Here is a 14353-nt window from a genome sequence, read left to right as displayed (position 1 = left end):
TCATGATGCTGATCGTTTCTTATAGTATGATAATATTCCATAACATTCATATACCACAACATTTTAAGTCATTCCCCAACTGATGCCAGTTTCCAGTTCTTTGTCACTTTTGCCTCCCTATTAATTCATTTTAATTTTTTGCTAGGTGGTTCATGTGGCTTACAAAAAGAGTGATAGAATGATTAATTCTATATTAAATAAGAAATACAAATATGGAAGTATTATTGAATTGGGAAATGATAAATGGGAATAACATTTACCAAATACATTATGTGACCTTTTCTAAATAACCATGTATATAAGAATCTTACTGAATGAGTGTAAAGAATGAACGGGATAGATGTAATTGCAAAATCAGTGCAACAAATAGAAATGAAGACACTTAATGAGGAAGCCTGGTATTATATATCCAATGATGCTAGTGCTGAGGCGGATGCCTTCATGTCATCACTTTATATTTTAGGGTGTTTTTTTTTTTGGTCATATTTCACTAATTCTTAAAGCTTTTATCAGAATGCAGTCAAGAAATATCTAACTTGTTGAATAACAATATTTCACAATCACAGTCATTCTTAGCCAGAAATAAGGTTCCTCTGAATATGATGCCCTCTTGGATCATGTTCATGAAATAAACATATGTGAGGGGGGAAAGACTGCCTGGCTTCAAAAACAGGAGCCCTCATTAAATGATATGTTTCTATAGTTGCATTCCATTTTCTGTCTCTAGCCTTTCACTGAGAGTGACAAAACTATGAAAGCTCTGAGATTATTTTTGTCCTGATTCTTTATGCTACAGTTGTCAAAATCCCCATCTTTTTCACTGTTGACAAGATAGACAATGCACTTCAAAAAACTGTTTTATCCCAAGAATCAAATCCTTTGACCTCATTATACTGTCTTAGAAAGGTTAAAAAACTTTTACTTTAAAAGTAAGTTAGTAGCAGTCATGTTAAAAGAAAACAAAAAGCAAACAGCAACAAAAATAACAAATAGATGTTGAGTTTCCCCACAAGAAAGGTAGTTAAGTGAGTCACAATGATGATTTCTTGTATCATAAGAAAAAAAATGACTTTAGATTCCCACATCATTTTTTTCTTTCTCCTCATCATCATCCTCTTCCTCCTTCTCCTCCTTCTTAATCATTTTCTTCTTTTAAATTTCTCTTCAGTTATCTAAAGAGTAATTAAAGGATAATATTTAGCTCACAAATTTGCCCAAAAGAAAAATACTTGTTTTCTATTTTAACATTGCAACATTTATGACCTAAACATTTATGTCTAAGGGAACCAAAACCTCTTGCTCATACTGATCAAGGTTGTAATTCTTGGGGCTTATCCCCTCCAAAAAAAAAGTATTTTTTTCATTTTGGCCTTTGCTCTCAATCCAGTTTTTGTCAAGGGACATTTCTAACAAAGTTCAGGTGTAGTTTGTACCTAGATTTCTGGTGTATAGATAACAGAAGCTTTAAATTACTTAGAGGAACACAATATGCAATATAGATATCTGGTATATGCCAATGTCACTTAAAATTATACTTCAGAAAATCCATATTATGCAAAACTCCTACAGGAACCCATGAATGACCCCAGAAATAGAAAATACTCAACCCATTATACTTTTTTTCAAAAATTAAATAAAATTCAAAAGATGCTAAAGGAGTAGTCCCCTTTATTTAAACACTATCTGAATAACTTAGGAATAGTGGGGCTAGCAAGATTTAGATGCCTAGAACCCTCTCCCACCCAGCCACCTCCACCCAAACCCACACCCAGATCCATATCCGTATTCCTCCACATATGCTCACATGCATAAAACAAAACACATGAAACCACTGGTTTAGAAATCCCTTTATTTATGAAACATTTCATTAAGATCATTTTCTCTCTCTAACTGCTATAGTGCCAAGATGGTTAAAGTCATTGAATTCCTACACTCACATATGAATTTGTGGTTATCCAAAGAAATCAATGTCCACTCTCAGAATCTCTTATTTCAGGCTGTAGAGATATATTTAATACTGTGCTATGCTTCTGCAAGAATTCCTTTTGGAATTGGGGTTGAATTATTGCAATATCTTGGTCATGGAAAGTTCCATCACCACGACAAAATATTTACAAAACCCTTACAAAACCTATGATTTCTGACCTGTCCTCATAAAAAAGGAAACAGGCACAAAGTATCCAAGAAGCAAAACAAACACATGTATGTAAGTACACATACACATACACCTATATCAGAATAGATATCTAAAGAAAGATATAATATGCTTTGTATGAAAATCAATAGTATTGTTTCACTAATTCCCTTGATATTCTTGACTCTTTATTCTTCCAGATTAATTTTGTTGTTATTTTTTCTAGTTTTAGAAAATGATGTTTTGGCAGCTTCATTGGCATGACACTAAGCAAGTAGTATGCCTAAGCATAATTGTCATTTTTATTATATTCACTATGCCTAGCAATGAACAATTTATATTTTTCCAATTATTTACATGGACTTTATTTGTGTGACAAGTGTTTTGGTATTGTGTTCATATACTTCTTGGATTTGTCTTGGCAGGTAGACCTCCAAGTATTTTATTTTGTCTACAATAATTTTAATTTCTCTTTCCATCATTTACTGAGGGATGTCTTTAGTAATATATGGAAATGCTGAAGATTTTTGTGACTTTATTTCTATATCCTGCAAGACTGCTAATGCTATGAATTGTTTCCATTAGTTTTGGGGAAAGTTATCTATGATTTTCCTGTCATTTTAGCCAATCTGATACATGAGTAGTTTCTAATTTGCACTTCTATGATCAATAGTGATTTGGAGTATCTTTTCATATGTGTAGAAATAGTTTGAATTTCTTCATCTGATAATTGTCTGTTGATATCCTTTGACCATTTGTCAATAGGAGAATGGTTTGATTTCTCATAAATTTGAATCAATTCTCTATATATTTTGGATATGAGACCTTTATCAGAACCTTTAACTGGAAAAATGTTTTCCCACTTCATTGCTTCCCTTCTAATCTAATTCCCTTACAATAACTTTTTAATTTAATATAATCAAAATGATCTATTTTGTGATCAGTAATGAACGTTAATACTTCTTTGGTCACAAATTTCTTCCTCTTCCACAGGTCTGAGAGGTAAACCAGCCTATGTTTTTCTAATTTATTTATTTTTTTATGTCTAGATCATGAACCTATTTTGGCATTATCTTAGTATATGGTGTTAAGTGTGGTTTAGTGTCTAGTTTCTGCAATACTAGTTTCAAATTTTCCTAGCTGTTTTTGTCCAATAGTGAATTATTATCTCAAAAGCTGGGGTCTAGATTGCTATAGTTTTGAATATTTTGTTCTGTGAACTTAAACTATTCCACTGATCAACTAATCTATTTCTTAGAAAGTACAAAATGGTTTTGATGACCACTGCTTTATAATATAGTGTTTGATCTGGTACAGCTAGGCCACCTTCATTTGATTTTTTTCATTAGTTCCCTTGAAATTCTTGATCTTTTACTCTTCCAGATGAACTTTGTTGTTATTTTTCTAGGTCAATAAAATAGTTTTTTGGAAGTTTGATTGGTATAGTACTAAATAAACAATTGATTTAGGTAGTATTGTCATCTTTATTACATTTCCTCGATCTATCCAAAATACTTAATAGATTTCAGTTGTTTAGATCTGACAATATTTGTGTGGAAAGTGTTTTGGAGTTCTGCTCATATATTTCCTGCTTTTCCCATGGCAGAGACATTCTCAAATATTTAATCTGTTGACAATTATTTTAAATGGAATTTCTTTTTGTATCTCTACCTGTTGGATTTTGTTAGTGATGTATAAAAATGCTATTATTTATGTGGATTAAATTTGTATCCTGCTACTTTGCTAAAATTGTGAATTATTTCTGATAACTTTTTAGTTGATTCTCTGGGGTTCTCTAAGTATACCATCATATCATCCTCAAAGATGATAATTTGGTTTCCTCATTACCTACTCTAATTCCTTTAATCTCTTTCTCATCTCTTATTTCCAAAGCTAGCATTTCTAATACAATATTGAATTGTATTTTATTGTATCACTTGTTTCACTCCTGATCTTATTGGAAATGGCTCCAGTTTATACCCATTACATATGATGCTTGCTGATGGTTTAAGATGGATGCTACTGAATATTTTAAGGAAGGGTTCATGTATTCCTATACTTTCTAGAATTTTTAATAGGAATGGATTTTGGATTTAACAAATGGTTTTTCTGCATCTAGTGAGATGATCATACGTTTTTTGTTAATTAGTTATTGCTATAATCAATTATGCCAATAGTTTAGTTAATATTGAACTAGCCCTGCATTCCTAGTATAAATCCTACTTGGTCATGATATATTATCCTGGGAATAATTTCCTGTAATCTTTTTGCTAATATTTTATTTAAGATTTTTGTATAAATATTCATTTGGGAAATTGGTCTATAATTTTCTTTCTCTGTTTTTGTCCTTTCTGGTTTAGGTATCAGTACCATATCTGTCATAAAAGGAATTTGGTGGGAGTTCTTAATTCCCTATTTTTTCAAATAGTTAATATGGTTTTGGAGTTAATTTGTTCTAAAAATAGTTGGTAGAATTCACATGTAAATCCATCAGGTCCTGGGGATGTATTCTTAGGCATTTGATTAATTGCTGGTTCTATTTCATTTTCTAAAATGGGACTATTTAAGAAGTTTACTTCTTCATCTGTTAATCTGGGCAACCTACATTTTTTAAGGTATTCCTACATTTCATTTAGGTTATCGAATTTATTGGCATAAAGTTGGGCAAAACAACTCCTAATTTTTGTTTTAATTTCTTCTTCATTGGTGGACAATTATCCCTTTTCATTTTTGAGACTAACAATTTGATTTTTTTCTTTCCTTTTTCTAATCAAATTTACCAAAGGTTTATCTATTTTGTTGGTTTTTTCATAGAACCAAACCTTTGTTTTATTTATGAATTCAATAGGTTTTTTACTTTTAATTTTATTAACCTCTCTTTTTATTTTTAGAATTTCAATTTTACTATTGATTGTTTTTGTTTGTTTGTTTGTTTTTTGTTTTTTGCTCTTTTTCTAGCTTTTTTAGTTGCAAATCCAATTCATTGATCTTCTCTTTTTCTACATTATGCAAGGAAGCCTCTAAAAACACAAAATTTCTCCTAATTACTGCTTTGGCTGCACCCCATAAATTTTTGTATATTGTATCATTTTCATCCTCTCAGATGAAATTATTGTGTCTATGATTTGTGGTTTCACCCATTTATTCTATAGGATGAGATTACTTATTTTCCAGTTACATTTTGGTTTATTTAACACTAGCTTTTTGTTAAATGTTGTTTTTATTGCATTGTGATCTGAAAAGAATGCATTTACTATTTCTGCCTTTCTGCATTTAATTTTGAGGTCTTGATGTCCTAATATAGAGTCAGTGTATGGGTTCCATGAACTGCCAAGAATAAAGTGATCTCGTTTTTCTCTCCATTCAGTTTTCTCCAAAGATCTATCATTCCTAACATTATAGTATCTATTTCCCTCTTTAAATTATTTCTTATTTATTTTGTGGTTTGATTTATCTAGTTCTGAGAGTGTAAGGTTGAGATCTCCTCCTATTATGCTTTTGCTGTCTATTTCTTCTTGCAGCTCTCTTAACTTTTCCTTTAGAAATTTAGATGCACTACCACTTGGCACATATATGTTTTGTAATGATATTGCTTCATTATCTATTTAGCAAGATATATTTTCTTTCCTTATCATTTTTAATTATATCAATTTTTGCTTTTGTTTGATCTGAGGTCAGGATGGCTACCCTTGCTTTGTGTCCTTTCACCTACAGCATAACAGATTCTGCTCCAGACTTTTATCATTACTCTGTATGTATTACCCTGCTTTCAATGTGTACCTTGTATACAACATATTTTAGGATTCTGGCTTTTAATCCAGTCTTCTTTCTGCCTCTACTTTATGGGAGAGTTCACCCATTCAAATTTGTTGTTAAACCACTAATTCTGTATTTCTGGCCATCTTATTATCTCCAGATTATACTCTTCTCTTTCCATTTCTGCTCACCCTCCTCCCCAGTATTTAACTTATTGGCATCACTTTCCACAAGCAGTTCTTCCCCTTTAAAATTCCTCCCTCTTTACAGTCCCTCACCCTTTCTTATACCTTTCCCCTCATATTTATACATTTCCTTCTATTTAGCCAACCTCTTCCATTTTTGCTTTTTCCCTCCCAATTTTCAATAAGGTGAGAAGTTTCTCAGTAAACCAAATAAGTCTAATATTTTCTCTTTGTACAAAATCTTATGAGAGTAAGATTCATACAATATTCATTCCCCCTTCTTTCCCTCAGATACAATAGGTTTTCTTCTTCTCTTTGTGAGATATAATTTCCTTCTTTTTAATCTCTGTTTTCCCTTTTTCTGATACAATCCATTTCCACCTCTAATTCCTTTATCATACTGCAACAGTAAAATCAAATTAAATATGCATGTTCTCTGTATAGCCATAACAGAAATACAGTTCTTAAGAGTATTTTTTTTTTGTTTTACCTTTTTAGGCTTCTCTTGAGTCTTTAAAGTGGGAGTCATTTTTTTTTTTGTTTATTTTTTGTTTGTTTGTTTGTTTATTTATTTATTTTTTTTTGTTTAGCTCTGATTTTTTTCATCAGAAATAAATGGAATTCTCCTGTTTCACTAAATGCCTATCTACTTCCCTGGAATAAAATGCTCAGTTTAGTGGGGCAGTTTATTCTTGGCTTCATTCCAAAATCTTTTGACTTTTGGAATATGAGATTCCAGGCCCTTTAATCCTTTAATGTGAAGCTGCTAGATACTGAATAATCTTTATTGTGGCTACTCAGTATTTGATGTTTTTTTTTTTTTTTCTAGCTGCTTGTAATATTTTTTCCTTGGTTCGATAACTGTGAAATTTAGCCACAATATTCCTTGGAATTTTAATTTTGAGGTCTCTTTAAGAAGATGTTCGATAAATTCTGTCAATGGCTATTTTACCCTCTGATTCTATGACATCTGGACAATTATTTTGATGATTTGAAAAATAGTGTCTAGGCTCTTTTTTTCATCATGATTTTCAGGGATTCCAATAGTCCTTATATTATCACCTAGATCTATTTTCCAGGTCTGTTGTTTTCACAAGTATGTATTTTATTTTATTTTCTATATTTTCAGTTTTTTGCTTTTGCTTGACTAATTATTGCCTCATGGAGTTATTCATTTCCATTTGTTCAGTTCTGATTTTAACTGAATTATTTTCATTTACTTTTTTCCCCTTCTCTTTGCATTTGTCCAATTGTCCAATTGAGTTTTTAAATGAATTGTTTTGTTCTATGAATTTTTTCCATTTCACAATTTTTTAAGGAATTATTTTCTTTTTCCAATTCACAAATTCTGTTTTCCTGGAACTTCTTTACCTTATCCATTTCACATATTTTGTTTTTCAGGGAGTTGTTTTATTTGTCCAACTTATCTTTTAATGAATTATATGCCTTTTTTACACCTTCTTGTTAAATTTTCCTTTCCATTCCCCATTTTTCCATTAGCTCTCTTTTAAGATCCTTTTAATTTCTTCTAGGAGAGCTTTGTGTGGTGGGTAGGAGGTTATATCATCCTTTGGGTTCATCTGGAGACAATCTGCTTTTAGTCTCTTTAGTATTTGAAATCTGTTCTTTTTTCACTATAGAAGCTATCTATAGTTAGAGTTCACTTTGCCTTTTTACTCATTTTTTTTTTTTTTTAAGTTGGGATCTCCTTTTAGGTCAAAGAAGTTGCACACTTCCTCTACAGACACCAGGAAGCAGAAGTTGCTGCTCTTGGGATTAAGCTAAGTCACTGTTGGTGCTGGGTGGGTGTGGCCAGATCCTATGAAACTCTTTGGAGTATACTAGTTACCTTTTGTGTTTGTAACTTCTCTGCTTATGTATTGGATTGCCACTAGGGCAGAGTAGCCAACACTATGGTAGAGGATATGTATGGTGTTCAGATCCTCTACACTTACTATTTTAAGGAAATCTCCCTTCATTCCTATTCTCTTTAGTGTTTTTATAGGAATGATTGCTGTATTTTGTCAAAAACTTTTTCTGCATCTATTGAGATTGTGATATGGTTTTTATTAGTTTTGTTATTGATATGGTTGATTATGGTAATAGTTTTTCTTGATATTGAACCAGTCCTGCATTCCTTTTACAAATCCAATTTAGGCATACTGTAATATCCTGTTGATAAATTATTTTAATCTCATTGTTAGTATTTTATTTAACATATTTGCATCACTGTTCATTATGGAAATTGGCTTTAATCTTCTTTCTCTGTTTTGGCTCTCCTTGATTTAGGAAATAGTGTCATATTTGTGTCATAGAAATTTTCAATTATTCTTTTCTTACCTATTTCTTCCAAACAGTTTACACAATATTGGAACAATTTTTTTTAAATGTGTGTAGAATACACTTGTGAATCCATCTGGTCTTGCAGATTTTTTTCTTAGGGAGTTCATGACTTTAATTTCTTTTTCTACAGGAGTCATTTAAGTATTTTATTTCCCCTTCCTTTAACCTGAGCAATTTATATTTTTGTAAATATTTTCATTCATTTCAATTAGATTGTCAGACTTCCTACTGTATATTTGGGCAAAATAACTACTAATTATAGCTTCAATTTCTTTTTCATTGATGGTTAAGTTCACCCTTTTCATTTTTGATGATAGTAATTTATTTTTCCCTCTTCCTTTTTTCTTATCAAAATAACAAAAAGTGTTTTTCCTATTTTCTTGAGTTTTTCATAGTTTTATTTATTAGCTCAATAGTTTTCTTGGTTTCTATTTTCTTAATCTTTCCTTTTTGCTTCAGAATTTCAAATTTGTTATTTAACTGGGAGTTTTTATTTTTTTTTATTTTTTAAACTTTTTTTTAAAATATGCCATATTCATTGTTTTCTTCTTTTTGTCTTTTATTCAATTAGCTATTTAGAGTTATAAAATTTCCCCTAAGAACTGTTTTTGTTGGATCCCATAGGTTTTGGTCTTTTGTCTCATCATTGCAATTCTCTTGGATGAAATTATGGATTGTTTCTGTGATATGTGGTTTTACCCACTTATTCTTTAGAATTAGATTATTTAATTTATAATTGGTAATTATTGAATATAATTTTATTGTATTGTGGTCTGATAAGGAAGCATGCATTTACTATTTATGCCTTTTTGCATTTAACTGTGTGATTTTTATGTCCTAGTTTATATAGGTTCCATGTCCTACCTTCTATCCCTGTTCAATTTTTTCCAGAGGTCTATTATATCTATGTTTTCTAGGATCTTCTTAATCTCTCTAGTTTCTTTCTTGTCAGTATTGTGGTAAGATTTGTCTGATTTTGAGAGGGAAAGGTTGAGGTACCCCATTATAATAATTTTGCTGTCTGTTTCTTCCTATAGAAGGCTTAAAAATCTTCTCCAGGAATTTGCCTTATCTATCACTTGATGCATATGGATTTAGAATTCTTATTACTTCATTATTTATTGAACCCTTTGTCAAATTATACATTCCCTCCTTATCTCTTTTAATAAGATCTATTTTTACTTTTGTATTACCTGAAAATTGATCATATGCTTTGAAAATTGTTCATATGCTATTCTTATACATTTGAGACAGTTTTCTAAATATGTTAGAAATGAGGTCTTTATTTCCAAAATACATAGAGAACTGACTCTAATTTATAAGAAATCAAGACAATCACCAATTGATAAATGGTCAAAGGATATGAACAGACAATTTTCAGATGATGAAATTGAAACGATTTCTATTCATATGAAAGGGTGTTCCAAATCACTATTGATCAGAGAAATGCAAATTAAGACAACTCTGAGATACCACTACACACTTGTCAGATTGGGTAAGATGATAGGAAAAGATAGTGATGAATGTTGGAGGGAATGCTGGAAAAGTAGAACACTGATGCATTGTTGGTGGAGCTGTGAACGGATCCAGACATTCTGGAGAGCAATCTGGAATTATGCTCAAAAAGTTATAAAATTGTCCATACCCCTTGATCCAGCAGTGTTACTACTGGGCTTACTATTGGGCAAAGAGATAATAAAGAAGAGAAAAGGGTCTATATGTGCCAAAATGTTTGTGGCAGCCCTTTTTGTAGTGGCTAGATACTAGAAAATGAATGGCTATCCATCAATTGGAGAAGTCTTGACCTTTTGTTTTACCATATGAATTTTATTGTTATTTTTTCTGGGTCATTAAGATAGTTTTTTGGGAGTCTGATTGGTATAGCATTAAATAAATAGATTAGTTTAGGTAGTATTGTCATCTTTATTATATCTGCTCCAAGAGCATTTAATGTTTTTCCAATTGTTAAATCTAACTTTATTTGTGTGGAAAGTGTTTTTTAGTTTTGCTCATATAGTTTATGATTTTCCCTTGGCAGATAGATTCCTAAATATTTTGTACTATTGGTAGTTACTTTAAATGGAATTTTTCTTTGTAGCTTTAACTGTTGGATTTTGATAGTGATATATAAGAATGCTGATGATTTCTGTGGGTTTATTTTGTATCCTGCAACTTTGCTAAAGGTATGGATTATTTCTAATAGCTTTTTAGTAGAATCTCTGGGGTTTTCTAAGAATACCATCATACCATCTGCAAAGAGTGATAGTTTGGTTTCCTTATTACCTATTATAATTCCTTTAATTTCTTTTTCAACTCTTATTGCCAAAGCTAGCATTTCTAATACAATATTGAATAGTAATGGTGATAGTGGGCAAACTTGTTTCACTCCTGATATTACTGGGAATGGTTTCAGTTTATCAACATTACATAAGATGCTTGCTGATGGTTTTAAATAGGTGCTGCTGACTATTTTAAGGAAAAGTCCATTTATTCCTATATTCTCTATTGTTTTAATAGGAATGTGTGTTGGATCTTATAAAATGATTTTTCTGCATCTATTGAGATAATCAATTTTTTTTGTTAATTTGGTTATTGATATAGTCAATTACATAATAGTTTTCCTAATACTGAACTGGCCCTGCATTCTTGGTATAAATTTTACTTGGTGATGGTGTATTATCCTGGAGATGATTTTCTGTAATCGTTTTGATTTTATTTGAGCTTTTTGCATCGATGGTCATTAGGGATATTGGTCTATAATTTTCTTTCTATGTTTTCATCTTACCTGGTTTAGATGTCATTTACAATGTCTGTGTCATAAAAACAATTTGGTAGGGCTCCTTCAATAATCCCTAATTTTACAAATAGTTTATATAGCATTGGAGTTAATTGTTCTTTAAACATTTGGTATATTCACATGTAAATCCATCTAGTACTGGATATTTTTTTCTTAGGGAGTTGATTAATAGCTTGTTCGATTTCTTTTCTAAAATGGAACTGTTTAACCAAGTTACTTCTTCCTCTGTTAATCTGGGTAAGCTATATTTTTGAAGGTATTCACCCATTTCATTTAAGTTATTGAATTTATTGGCATAAAGTTGGGCAAAGTAACTCCTAATTATTGCTCTAATTTCCTCTTCATTTGTGGCAACTTCTTCCTTTTCATTTTTAAGACTAAAAATTTGATGTTACTCTTTCCTTTTTGTAATCAAATTTACCAAGGATTTATCTATTATGTTGGTTTTTTTCGTAAAACCAACTTTGAGTTTTATTTATTAATTCATTAGTTTTTACTAACAATTTTATTTTTTCCTTTTATTTTTAGAATATCAAGTTTAGTGTTTGATTAGGGGTTTATAATTTGCTCTTTTTCTAGCTTTTTTGTTGCAAGCCTAATTTATTGATTTTCTCTTTCTGTATTTTATGCAAGTAGGCCTCTAGAGATATACAACTTTTCCTTATTACCGTTTGGGCTGCATAGCACACATTTTGATATGACATTTCATTATTCTCATTTTCTTGGGTGAAGTTATTGTGTCTTATAATTTACTGTTTTACCCATTCATTCTTTATGATGAGATTATTTAGTTTCCAATTGATTTTGGTCTATTTTCTTCTGGATTTTTATTGATTGTAATTTTTATTGCATTGTGATCTGAAAAGGATGCATTTACTAATTCTGCCTTTCTGCATTTGAATTTGAGGTCTTTATGTGCTAATGTATGGTCACTTTTTGTATAGATTCCATGAACTGCCTGAGAAGAAAGTGTTCTCCTTTCTCTTTTCTGTCTCCATGCAGTTTTCTACAAAGACTAACTAATATAACTAACTTTGCCAGTATTCTATTTATCTCTTTAACTTTTCTTATTTATTTTGTGGTTTATTTATCTAGTTCTGAGAGTGCAAGATTGAGATCTCCCACTATTATAGTTTTGCTATCTATTTCTTCTTGCAGCTCTCTTAACTTCTCCTTTAAGACTTTAGATTCACTTGGTATGTACATGTTTATATTTATATTGCTTATTATGTGTGCTACCCTATAGCAAGATATTGTGCCCTTCCTTATCTCTTTTAATTAGATAAATTTTTGCTTTTGCTTGATCTGAGATCTGGATGAGTATTCCTGCTTTTCTGACTTCACCTGAAGCATAGTAGGTTCTGTTCCAACTTTTTACCTTTACTCTGTATGTATCACCTTCTTCAAGTGTATTTCCTCTAAACAGCATTTTGCAGTATTCTGACTTTTAATCTAGTCTGTTATCCACTTCCACTTTATGGGAGAGATTACCCCAATCCCATTTATGGTTAAAATTACTAATTCTGTATTTTCTGCTGTCTTGTTAACCCCAGATTATTCTTTTCTTTTTACTTTTCCACTTACCCCCCTCTCCATTATTAAACTGGTGAGCACCATTAGCCTCATGCAGCTCTTTTTCTTTATGATCCCTCTCCTTTCTCCTTAGATTCCTTCCCCTTTTCTTAACCCTTTTCCTTACAATTTCTGTATTTCCTTCTATTTAGCTTACACTTCCCCTTTTCACTTTTCCCCTTCCACTTTTCAATGATGTGGCAGAAGTTTCTCTGTAAATTGTATATGTCTAATATTTTCTTTTTGAGTCATTTCTGATGAGAGTAAGATTCACATTGTGTCACCTCCCTCCCTTCTTTTCCTCAGATATAGTAGGTTTCCTTTGTCTCTTAGTGAGTAGTACCTAGACTTTTCTCTTTCTCTGATACAATTTTCCAAATCTAGATTTTTTTTTATTATAAGAGTAAAGTTAAATTATACATGCACTAATCTAGATTCTTTTTTTATATTATAAGAATAAAACTAAATTTTACATGTACATTCCTAACAGAAATATAGTTATATAGTTCCCAAGATTTCTTTTTACCTTTTTATGTTCTCTTGGGTCCTATATCGGAAGTCAAACTTTTTGTTTAGTTACATTTTTTTTTTTTTTTTTTTGGTCACAAATAGATAGAATTCACCTATTTTGTTGAATGTTCATCTTCTTAGAAGAAAATCCTCAGTTTGGCTGGGTAAGTTATTCTTGGCTGCATACCAAATTCCTTAGCCTTTTGCAATATCAGATTCCAGGTCCTTTGGTCCTTTAATGTGGATCCTGCTAAATCCTGAGTAATCCTTATTTTGGCTCCACTGTATTTAATTTTTTTTCCTACCTGCTTGTAGTAATTTTTCCTTGGTCTGATAGTTCTAGAATTTAGCCACAATATTTTTTGTAGTTTTAATTTTGGGATCTCTTTCAGTAGGTGATCGATGAATTCTTTCAATGTCTATTTTACCTTCTGTTTCTATAACATGTGGGTAGTTCTCTTTAATGATTTCCTAAAAAATAGCGTCTAAGTTCCTTTTTTACATCATGATTTTTAGGAAGTTCAATAATCCTTAGATTATCTCTTCTAGATCTTTTTCCCAGGTCTGTTGTTTTTCCAAGTAGATATTTAACATTTTTTTTCTACTTTTTTGGTTTTGCTTGACTGATTCTTGGTATCTCCTCCAGTCATTCATTTCTATTTATTCAGTTCTAATTTTTAATGAATTATTTTCTTCATTTACTTTTTTTAAAATTTCTTTTTGTAATTGTCCAATTGAGTTTTTAAATGAGTTGTTTTGTTCTATGGTATTATTTTCCATTTTGCCAATTTTATTTTTTAAAGAGCTTTTTTTTTTTTTTTTTTTTTTTTTTTTTCCAATTCAGTAATTCTGTTTTTCAGGGAGTTGATTTTTTTTTTATCCATTCTATCTTTTAATGAGTAACATGACTTATCCAAACCTTCTTGCAAAGCTTCCTTTTTCTTACCCCATTTTTCTTCTAGCTCTCTTGTAAGAGCCTTTTTAATTTATTCTATGAGAGCCTTGTATGATTAGGACCAGGTAATACTATAAATATATTACTATAAATAGTAATAT

At 30.8% G+C, this 14353-nt stretch overlaps 1 pseudogene; it reads left to right on the top strand.

Annotated features, from left to right (window-relative positions):
• Positions 1-327: 327 nt before the first annotated feature.
• Positions 328-14353, top strand: part of LOC141549845 (transcription factor E2F6-like) — a 176869-nt pseudogene continuing 162843 nt past the window's right edge.

This window comes from Sminthopsis crassicaudata, chromosome 1 (assembly GCF_048593235.1).
Source record: "Sminthopsis crassicaudata isolate SCR6 chromosome 1, ASM4859323v1, whole genome shotgun sequence".
Taxonomy (NCBI): domain Eukaryota; kingdom Metazoa; phylum Chordata; class Mammalia; order Dasyuromorphia; family Dasyuridae; genus Sminthopsis; species Sminthopsis crassicaudata.
The sequence above is the reverse complement of the archived record's forward strand: the minus strand, read 5'-3'. Positions and strand labels throughout refer to the sequence as shown.